Source organism: Protopterus annectens, chromosome 6.part0 (genome assembly GCF_019279795.1).
Source record: "Protopterus annectens isolate FY-2018-M chromosome 6.part0, PAN1.0, whole genome shotgun sequence".
Classification (NCBI taxonomy): Eukaryota; Metazoa; Chordata; order Ceratodontiformes; family Protopteridae; genus Protopterus; species Protopterus annectens.
This window is the reverse complement of record NC_056737.1, coordinates 1,010,482,883-1,010,494,279: the sequence shown is the minus strand read 5'-3', so window position 1 is coordinate 1,010,494,279 and position 11,397 is coordinate 1,010,482,883.

The window sequence follows — 11,397 nt, the reverse complement described above, 5'->3', positions numbered from 1 at the left end:
GCTATGCGCTGTTGACAAGTTGCTTCCTGGGATACAGGGTTTGCTTCTCTCTGCATTCATTTGTCTATTATGTGACCTTGAGAATGCTCAAAATCAAAGAGCACTTTAGGTCAACTGGGAATTTAGACTAGGCTCCTTAATTGTCTCATGGACAACATGCCTAGTAGATGCCTATAACAGCCTTTCAGAAAAGGAAAAAAATGTGTATGTATATATATATATATATATATATATATATATATATATATATATATATATATATTTACTTTATAAGCTTGAAATCCTGAAATCTCGACTTTCAGAATCTCGAGCCCATAAAGTGGAAAATCCAAATACCCAAAACCACAAAACCTCGAAAACACAGCACACACTACACAACACATACAAACACAGATGCACACATCTCCCGACATTTTCAAAAACTAATACAACACACACGCACACAACTAAACAAGCAGACACACCTACCCTTATGATATGCAGGGGGACAAGCCCCCCTGCACCCCCCTATGTGGGGGAGCTGTGCCCTGCACCCCCCTAGTTAAATATTCTAACTCCAAGGTTGCACTACATACACACACACATGAAACATCACCACACAAACTACATTCCCCTCTCACACACACATCACAGTAACAACACATACTAACACACACTACAGCCCCTACCAACACCCTTAAATATAAACACTTACCTGAATCCATGAACACAGCAGAACACCAGAACCACCAATTCAAAATCTTCGGCATTCCAGATTTTGAATTTCACACTTCTGAGGTTGCGATGTTCTGATCCTTCTACTTTATGGGCTCGCGATTCAGAAATTCAATATTTCAGGATTTCAAGCGTATAAAGTGCTTTTATATATATATATATATATATATATATATATATATATATATATATATATATATATATATATATATATATATATATATAAAATGACCAACTCAGTTATTCAAAAAGTAGATCAAAGAGCATATTGTCAGAATAAATGCAACTGGATTCAAGCTAATTACTACTTTAAGATAATCTTCTAACTTCTTCCTAACATCTATTAATGTTAATATTATTTCCTTTATATGTGCCAACAATATCATTTGGAGTGATAGTTTTCTCCTGCACTGTTTGCAACTCTTCAGCATACTACTGTTTGTAAGCAACTGTGCAGGGTGCACTGCATCATTTTACTTATTGTCTGTATCATCTATCTCACATTTTGATGTGTATTGAATTGTTATACTGTTTTGTAGATATATTACTTTGTCAATCAACTAAATTATCCATATCTATAATTGTTTTTAAATACATTTTGTTCACAGCTTTGTAAAAACTCTTCTGTGGAAAAGTAATTTATGTGCTCTTAGGCCTATGTGTGCACTTTTTTCTCATAGCTATATCCCCAGTGTCAATAATTTTCTGTTTCACAAGCTTGCTGTTTCATTGTAATTGTTGTATATATGTACTTATTGCTGGCTTTGACCTTAGAAATCATGTCATTGTTGAAAAGGGTCCATAGACCAGTTCACTTACCCTGTTAACAAAAGTTAAATAAATGCATAGATTGCTAAATACTGAACTATTTTGACAAAGTGAGGCCAATTCTCTGTTTGGAATCAGATGTATAGCTCCTGCAGCCTGGAGGCACCCTAGCTTTTGGACTTGGCCAAGGAGTAACAGCTCAGTGTAGTTAGTTCCTCCACATCCAAGTCCTTAAGGAATCCCAGCCCTAATCTTCTAAAACGTTCTTTATTAAGCTTTGTTTTATCTGTTCATGATGTACTGATGACCCCTCATCTGTTATCATAGTTACACACTCACTCCTTTTCCAGTTGTTTAATAGTACACCCTGTTTTGTCAAGGTGATATTTTCTTGATGTTTCAATTCTCCTATTATAAATGTTGCTTTAACTTTCATAAGGTTGTGTTACTGTGGCATATAACGATCTATCACTGTAAATAATGTGTGTGTAAAAAGTCCATCAGGATAAATACCATATACTGACTGCCAACATACCATGATATTATTAGTGCACTGACTAGAAACTTGAGTGTAATTAAGGTTATATTAATATAACTATATGTATTTATTTTATTATTACTTATATTTTAGTTCCTGGGGTAAAGCACTAATCACAACATAACTAATTGTAGTCTCAGCCTGGGAATATTTGTATATGCAACATTCAGTTGAATTGTTATGATGACATTGTGTCTGTACACTTTGTGTATACCACAATATATCAGCAACACAATACGCTCTTCATACACATTGCTTTGCAGTTACATGATGTCAATGGATGCACATAATGTAGGTATATAGCTGAAGACATCAAAGCTGGAGCCCTGTAACCTTACATGGTGTAAACACATCTGAGCAGAGACCCAAATGGATGCATGAGATGCAATGCCTTTACCTAGAAATTGCTGCCACAATGATTTCAGCTGCAGACATCACAAAATCACTATAAGGAAATACTCAAAAACCCTGGAATGCAACTTCAGCCAAAAATGTAGGGTTATTAAGTCAAGGAGACATTCTTCCATTAGTTGTACACAGCTGACAACAGATAGTGAAGCATCTTACACAATATCAATGTCAAATCCACAAGGTGACAGTGAAACACACAAGTATACTTGTGAGTGACAACAGCATGGTTTCAGTTGGCTCCAGAGCACATGCAGATAGTATGCAACAGTTGGCAAACAAGAGCAGGCCTAAGCACGTCAGCTACAGGGTTTCCAAAGAAGGTGCAAGGCTTTCTAGAAAGTTCCAAGAAAGGTGCAAGCTCCAGCACCAGCTCAGTGTAGTACAAGCATGAATCAGCAAAGTCCAAATCTAGCTTTATTGTTGACTATTGCAACTGTGGTGTGAATCATGAGTCTAAAAGAGAGAAGTGCTTAGCATTTGGTCAGCAATGTCACAAGTGTAAAAAATGGAAACATTTCCAACAGTTTTGCAAATCAAGTAAACCTCACACAGTTGTAAAGAAAGGTCACACAAAGAAGCAAGCTGATTAAGTAGAGCCGAAGCAGTCATCTTTCTATGTAGATGGTGTATCAGTTCTTGGTGAAAGAGCTGATGTAGTTAACTTCTTAAGACGAAGTGAAGAGTTTTGTACTGTCCAGATTAATGGAAGATCCACAAAGCTCAAAGTAGATACTGGTTCAAAGTGTAATGTTATATCAGCAGACACATTTGCTAGAGTGAGAACTAATGACCAACTCAATGTAACCAGTAGTGCGAGACTTGTTGCTTATGGAGGTGAAGAAATTCAGACCAAAGGCTCAGTGATGCTTTCATGTTATTTGACCGAGAACTGTTACAGCTTGTTATTCTATGTAGTCCGAAGACCAGTGCAATCTTTATGGGTCTCAAAGATAGTTTAAGAATGAATCTCCTTTCTTTTGCTAAAGATGTTCATCACATAAGTGCATTTCTGAGTTTTAATTTTTCAAAAGCTATTTTCTCAGTTTATGCCGATGTTTTCTATGACAAGTTAGACAAACTTCCAATTGTGTATTCTATGAAGTTAGACCCAGAGGTCACTCCATTAGACAGACTAGCAAGAAGAGTTCTGATAGCTATGCAAGATAAAGTCAAGGTTCAGTTGGATAAACAGTTACAACAAGGTGTGATTTGTCCAGTCACAGAACCAACTGAATGGGTGTTGTCCATGGTAGCCGCTCACAAAAATGGTTAAGATGAAATCAGAATATCGATTGACCCAAGAGATTTGAACAGCGTATTAAAAAGACCATATAATCCAATGCACACAGTTAAAGAGGTTGTAGCTCTAATACCAAATGTCACTGTATTTTCTGTTTTGGATGCAAAAGTTCATTTTGGCAAATTATGCTGGACTGCAAATCCTCATTCCTAGCTACTTTTGGTACTCCATTTCGCAGATACAGATTCACAAGGATGCCACTTGGAATAAATTCTGCAAGTGAAGTTTTTCAGCATGCAATGGAGCAATTTTTTTGGGGTTACCCATGTGCCATAATAGTAGATGATCTATTGGGTGGAAGCAATGGGGAAGCAGAGCATGACAGAAACCTCAAGAAAGTTCTAGACTGTGTATGTGAAGTAAACTTAAAAACTCAATCCATTGAAATGCAAATTAAGACTTCCAGAAGTTATATATGTAGGTCATTTGTTTACGAGTATAGGTTTGAGACCAGACCCGACCAAACAAGCAGCTATTTTTGAAATGTCAGCAACAGATAATGTACAAGATTTACAGCATTTTCTGGGCATGGTCAACTATTTAAGCAAATTTATACCAGATTTCAGTGAGCTGACAGCAACGTTAAAAGAACTCACACACAAAAATATTGCATGGTCATGGTTGGAACAGCACCAGAAGGTATTTGAAGACATCAAGCAGACAATTGCCACCCCACCTACATTTAGATACTATCATGTGAACAAACCAGTTACTCTTTCCTGTGATGCTTCAAAATTTGATCTAGTGCAGTTATACTTCAAGAGGGCAGACCAGTAGCCTGTGCATCTAGAACACTAACCCAAAATGAGATGCAGTATGCTCAGATTCAGAAGGAGCTTTTGGCAATAGTATTTGCATGCTCCGAGATTCGTGATTATATTTGTGGTCGAGCTATTCAGACTGAAACTGATCATCAACCTCTAGTTACTATTCTAAAGAAGCCTACGCATTGCACTCCAGTGAGATTACAAAGAATGATGCTCAAATTGCAAATGTACAATTTCAAAATGGTCTGCACTAAAGGCAAACTGCTCTACCTGGCTGATACTTTATCCAGATCTCCCAGGATTACAACAGAACAGCTTAACTTAGACACTTTTGACTTTGATGTGATGTCAGTGCGTAAGTTTTCCGCCACTAGACTTGATGCGTTAAGAGATCATACTCAGATTGATCCAATTTTGCAGAAGCTCAATCACTATATTAATGTCGGCTGACCATCAAAGCAATCTAGTGCATCACCTGAAGTGCAAACATATTTTCCTTACAGAGCTCAATTGTTGATGGAAGATAGCATTATTTTCAAAGGTCATAAAATTATAGTTTCTGCTTCCTTACAACAAGAATATATCCAGATTTTGCATCGTGGTCACCCAGGGTCCACATCCACTAAGAGAAGAGCAAGGGAATTAGAATTTTGGCCTTCATTACCAAAAGACATTGATAAAATTACTTCTTCTTGTTCAGTATGCAATAGTACGAGATCACATTTGCAAAGAGAACCACTTCAGCTATGTCCAGTTCTTGAACTACCTTGGTCTACTGTAGCAACTAATATCTTTGAGTGGAACAATCAACACTACTTAGTTCTGGTAGAGTCTTATTCGAATTAGTTTGAGATTGATCTACTACCTAACCTAACTTCAACTGCTGTTCTTACTAAGTTCATAGGTTCATAGGTTCATAGGTTCACAGGTGTTTACTAGGCTAATGACCACAAGGGCCTTTTTAAGCCTAGCCATGCATCTCAAATCTTTGACAAATTCTGATACCCTTGATAAGTATAAGCATGGGCCTAGGAGATGAACCATTTACAGGTTACCTCTGTCCATTAGAGACATAGGTGCCAAACCAGGGATGAATTTCTGGTTTCCCATCCAATTGTCCAAGTTGCACTTGAATTGGGTTAGGGAGGAACTCTTCTTTACATGGATGGGGAGCCTGTCCCATAGACGGGGTAGTCTCTGGAATGCATACCTATCTCTCCAGCAGGTTCTATTTATATCACAGACAAGGGTTAAGTCTTCAGAATGAGTAATTTTGGTGCTGTTTGTTTTGTGGATATGCAGAAGGTCCATCAGAGTGGGGTCTGAAAATGCCCTGTATGCCAGGCATAGATATCCCCTCAAAAGCCTGTAGGAGATAGAATACAGGGATAGGGCCTTGAGGCGGTCTTCATAGGACATATTACTTACGCCCTGTATTCTTTTAGTGAGGAACCTCTGTGGACATTTCAGTTGTTGGATATGCCTGGTTAGGTACATACCAAAGGGGGCATTGTACTCAATGATAGGTCTGATGAATGCTGAATACAATGGAACAATGACTTCCTTGGACTTAGATGCCATACCTTTGTTTATACGTTGTGCAACATAGAATGATTTCCTCACCACTGTAGACATGTGATGATCAAAGGCTAGATTACTATTTATGTCTGTCCCTAAGTCCCTGACTACTGGGTCAACTCTAAGGGGAGTGTTGTCAATATGATAGTTACCAGGGTTGAATGACTTCCCAAAGGATACTATTATGCATTTCTTGGCATTTAGTTTTAGTCCATAGCTCTGACACCAGTTGTTTATCTGTGTCAGCCCTTCCTGGAGAACATTTGTGTCAGTGTGAGATTCAATGACAGCTCCTAATTTGCAATCATCAACAAATTTAGTCAGCCAGAGACCAATGACATTGGCCTTGACTTCTAAGAAGTAAATGCCAAAAAGGAATGGTCCAAGGACTGATCCCTATGGGACTCCACTTGAAATGTCATTTCTCAGTTCGTGGTAGTGCACACAAACTTTTTTCTGACAATGGTACTCAATTTACTAGCCAGCTGTTTCAGAAACTTGCAAAAAGAATGGGGCTTTGTACATCACTAGCAGTCCTGAATATCCTCAGTCCAATGGTCTAGCTGAACGTGCAGTACAAAGTGCAAAGCAATTACTCGAAGGGTCAAAGCATGATAATACCGATGTCTTCTTGAATTTGCTTAATCTCAGAAACATACCTCGTGATGATATTCTTGGTTCAACTGCTCAAAGGCTACTTTCTAGGCAAAGTAGAACTATGCTATCTATTTCTTCAAGTTTGTTGTAGCCTAAATCTAAGAACACTAAAACCATTAAGGGTCAATTGGTGAAGAAGCACAATATCCAGAAATTTAATTGCGACAGATCAAGCAGATTACTTCGTCTGTTGAGGGAAGGAGAGACAGTTCGAATCCAGACAACACAAGATTTTGATCGAATGGGACAGATTACAAGCATCTGTGCCAAGCCGAGATCTTACTTGGTAAATTCTGAAGGTGTGGAATATAGGAGGAATCGCAGACGTCTTCTTCCTGTACCAGAATTATCATCATCATTGCAATCGCAACATTGTTTCTGTGATGCAGACTTTACATCAAAGAGTGAATCAGACACTGTTTCCAGACAAGAATGTGTTCAAAATTCTGACTCCATTCCAGAAAGTCATTTGAACATTCTACAGGTCAACCATTTTACAGAAACTGTTCCAGTTGCTAAATCTAATATCCAGTTTTGTGTCACACGATATGGGTGAGTATCTAAGCCTAGTGTGAAATACACATCAGTGTGGACTTGATTGTACATACATGTGTATTTAGTATTGTATAATGCATGACTAAAGATTACCTGTGATTTCTACTTGCCAAATAGTCTCATAGCAAATGCATGATCTGTTTCTCAAAGACAGTGGATGTAGATCACAGTGTAAAGCGTGTGCTATATCTTTAAGAAGCATGCGAGGCTGTGCGTGCACGTATATAAAGTCCTCACACGTGCAACTCCTAGTGCCATTTTGAAGGAGCAGCCAGAGAGTGAGCATGCATAATTGCAGCTGTTAGTTTGTATATAAGTTACTTAAGTTAGAGTCAGTAAGTCTTTATAGTGATGTGTTTGTATAAAATAAAGCTGCTTGAACAGAACCCATGAAGACTCTTTATTCGTGTCCCAGACACGAAAGCGACACACCTCTCCTAGTGTTTTCTAACTTCTTCTGATTGATTAATGTAGGTGCCTTGCAATATTTTGTATTCATGAACCCTACATTTATATTTCATCTCACCCAGGGAAGATAGGAAATATATATGTGGCTGGTCTTTTATAAATGAGCTTGGATTTGTATCTGTGGTGCTACTGATCTGGGTTTAGGAATATATTTCTGGTACTAGAAGATTTGGTGAAAGTTAAGACCTCCATGTTTGTTGACACCTTCTTTATTTGAGGCATTGGGTAGGAATACTAGCCAGTTCTTGCTACAGGGGCTACTAGCCAAGGCTGGAAGTACCACTTGAAACAATTATTATAAAAGACATGTCCCATCCAGCTTGGTAGTAACATTATGCACTGATAGTTATGAAATATACTTAAAAATATATACCTGATGCTCTACCAAGGGGCAACATTTCACCTTGGAGCATCACAAGTACCCATTAAACATGCATTAACAAGTCTAGCCCAAATTCCTAATTGCCCCACAGCACTGCCTTGTTAGGTGACTTGCTCTAAATCACAAAGCAGACAAGTGAAGGAGGAAAGTTTCAAATGTTCCACCCCTCACACAGGATGCAGCTCTTTAACAAGATAGAGCATTAATCCTCTATATCAACTGCTAGACCTCATTACTTATTGCTTACCTCTTTACTATCTAAGAACCTATAGCAGCTTTTGAATTTTATTTTTAATTTCTTGACTGGGCAGGTGAACCAACACATAGATCATTCCCTGTAACAACCTTTAACAAAGGCTAATGCAAGTACATGGGGGTATGATTGCAACATGTAGATATCATCCTAATAGCAGATTGTAAATATTTATTTCCAACACTCATTAGCAGGAGTCCCAAAACAGCAGACGAAACAGATAAAAATGCAGACTTGCATGCACAAAGTTGTGACTGCTGTATCTCTAAGGATTCGCTTCCCTTTTGTCCAAAGTATGGTGATCATGGAGTGGGCATATATAACTATCAGACATGTAGGGGTGCAGACTCCACCAAATTGGTGGAGGTGGGGGCTTTTTTGTAATTTGATGGCTGATAATTATGAGTATCAGAATTATAGTAGGGAGTCATTAAAATATTTATTATTTGTGTAATGAGTAAAAATATTCATAACAGTCATTATTTTTCATGACGAGTATAAACAGACAATATATATGTTCTCACAGAATTAAGCAGCACAAGTGAATCTAAGTTATATACCAAAACATCAGGTTTTGGTCATGAGTGGTAAGCCCGTAACAGCAGCCAGGCGGGTCTGCCTCCATGCTGACTAGGAAGCCTGAGGGAACAGCAGTACCTTCTGTCACTGATCTCATTGAAGATGATTTTGTCTTCTGATCCCAACTCTAGCAAGGCAATAGCAGCATAAGCAATGCAGTAGATAAAGCTAAAATAAACCTTGTAAGCAGAGACTATGACAGATTTGAAATCACTAGGGTCATCCATTGTAACTGACATACATCATTCTTTTAGTTACAGAATGCATTTCTCACCAAGTGCTTGAATCATTCATCAAAACTAATAGCGTGACTCAGTGGTAAATGTTCTACTTGACATCTCCAGGGTCCAGACTTCTGACTAATCTCCAGTCACATCTGTGCATGTTTTTCCATGTTCTCCCTGTGTCTGTGTATACTTTTTTCCAGGTGTTCTGGCTTCCTTCCGCCTTCCATACAACAATGTCATCCTTATTTTTATTGTATTTAGCCCAGCCACTCTGGTCCAGGTCATGGATGAAAAAAAATCTGACAAGGAAAAATTCACTCACCCAGCTATCAAATCAATTAATGTTTGTCTCTTCCTAATCAGAGTTTAGTTTCTTCAAGTGTAACAGTATCTCTTTACCTTGTGAATGTCAATTGCAAGCTAAATTTAAAGTGTTAAAATCATTCTGGTTGTGCTCCTCTTTACATGTATTTTATTTTTTTCACGTCTATGTTTGTTGCTCCTCAACTGCATCCTAACTGTACTTTCCAAGAACCCTTCCTATTTATCTACAAGAGGGTGGAGATGAGATAGTGGCATCCTGATACAGCACTATTATGATGGTAGGTGAAGGTTTCCAATTTGGCCTGTCCTTAGCCCCTCACCCACACAAGGCATGCGGTGGCATCACTGTGGCAGCCCATACGATGCATGCAGTGATGTCATAGTGGCAACCCACACAAGGCATGCAGTGATGTCACTGCAGCAGCCCACATAAGGCATGCAGTAATGTTATCATGGCATTTCCACTCCTATTCACAGCTGGCTTGTACTCTTATTTCACTTTTTTATTCCACATTGCACTAGTTTATCTATTAATTTATATTATGGTAATGTGTCTTCTTAACTTCTATTGTAATTATAAAGCAGTTTAAAGATAAGCACATTGTTTTAGCCATGTCAATTCTAATATTTAACTCTGAAAATATGCACAAATGAAACCCTATTTTATAAGATATGAAATATATAAAGTGCATTTTTGTGTGATTACTATTCCCTTGAATGTATCACAACATTTATTATCTTATTTAGATATCATTAAACCATTAGACAAAGATAAATTGCACCATTATTGGGGACTATACTGTGGCCACTAGAATGCATTGATAATGAGCTGGCCTTGTAGCATTCAGACTTACATTACCTATCAATACTAAGCAGCTACACGTTTCTTTTACTACTCTCCTGGAAGTCTGTAGAAGTCTTGAGCTAGTATTTTGAAAAATACTTTATAAATATGTGTTGCTGCACAAATTACAATTTACTGCAGAAGCTGGAATTAATTAGTAGCATGCTAAACACAGCAGCTGCCTAATTAGGGGGTCCCTGCCCTTCAACACAAGATCACAGGCAATGAACCAGCACCATCTGTCAGAGCTGAATGTGGGTCTGCTGTTACAAATTAGAACAACAGTATCTTGAGAATGTATCAAGACCTTTGTAACACACAATAGCCATTATCTTGTTGACTTTGTATTCAGCTGAAATCAGTCACAGAGGTAGAAGTTCCAATACTCCTGGCAAGTCATGCCTACTGTGCTGACAGGTGCAAAGTGAAGTAATTAGTAGAGGGCCTTCTGAGGGTTAATACTTAGCTCTCAGCATACCCACATGATGCTTACATCCCTTTCTGTATGTAGCAAATAGCAGCCAGCATTACACTTTCCTGTCACAAACACAGAATTAATGAATCGTGAAGAAATCATGACTAAACCAGCGACAGGAGTCCTGGAGTCCATATTTAGCCACAATATGCCAATGAACCATAGGCTCTACAAGGTGTGCTGAATGGTTTAACAGTTCATTACCTCCCCATATGTAACTACTCAGTATGCATTCCTCACTGTTTTTACTCTCTCTAATGCACAGCTGGACCTTTGATCCTAGTAAGCCAACTTCCTAGCAACATGTTTGAGCATCTGTGGTTATACATGACAGGTTTCTCTACTAAAAGTAAGAAGATGTCTTGTTTAACTGTCCCTTCAGAATAAAAGTAAAATCACCAGTCTGCTTTCTTCATCCTCCTCAGAATGCATGCTTATATTAAGGAGACTGAATTGCACTAATCCACAATCAGTCAAGCAGTGAGCAAATCAGTCTTACTGCATCAGAAATTACAGAGTACTGTAAGTGTATTTTCCCTAAATCTACAAAATACAGT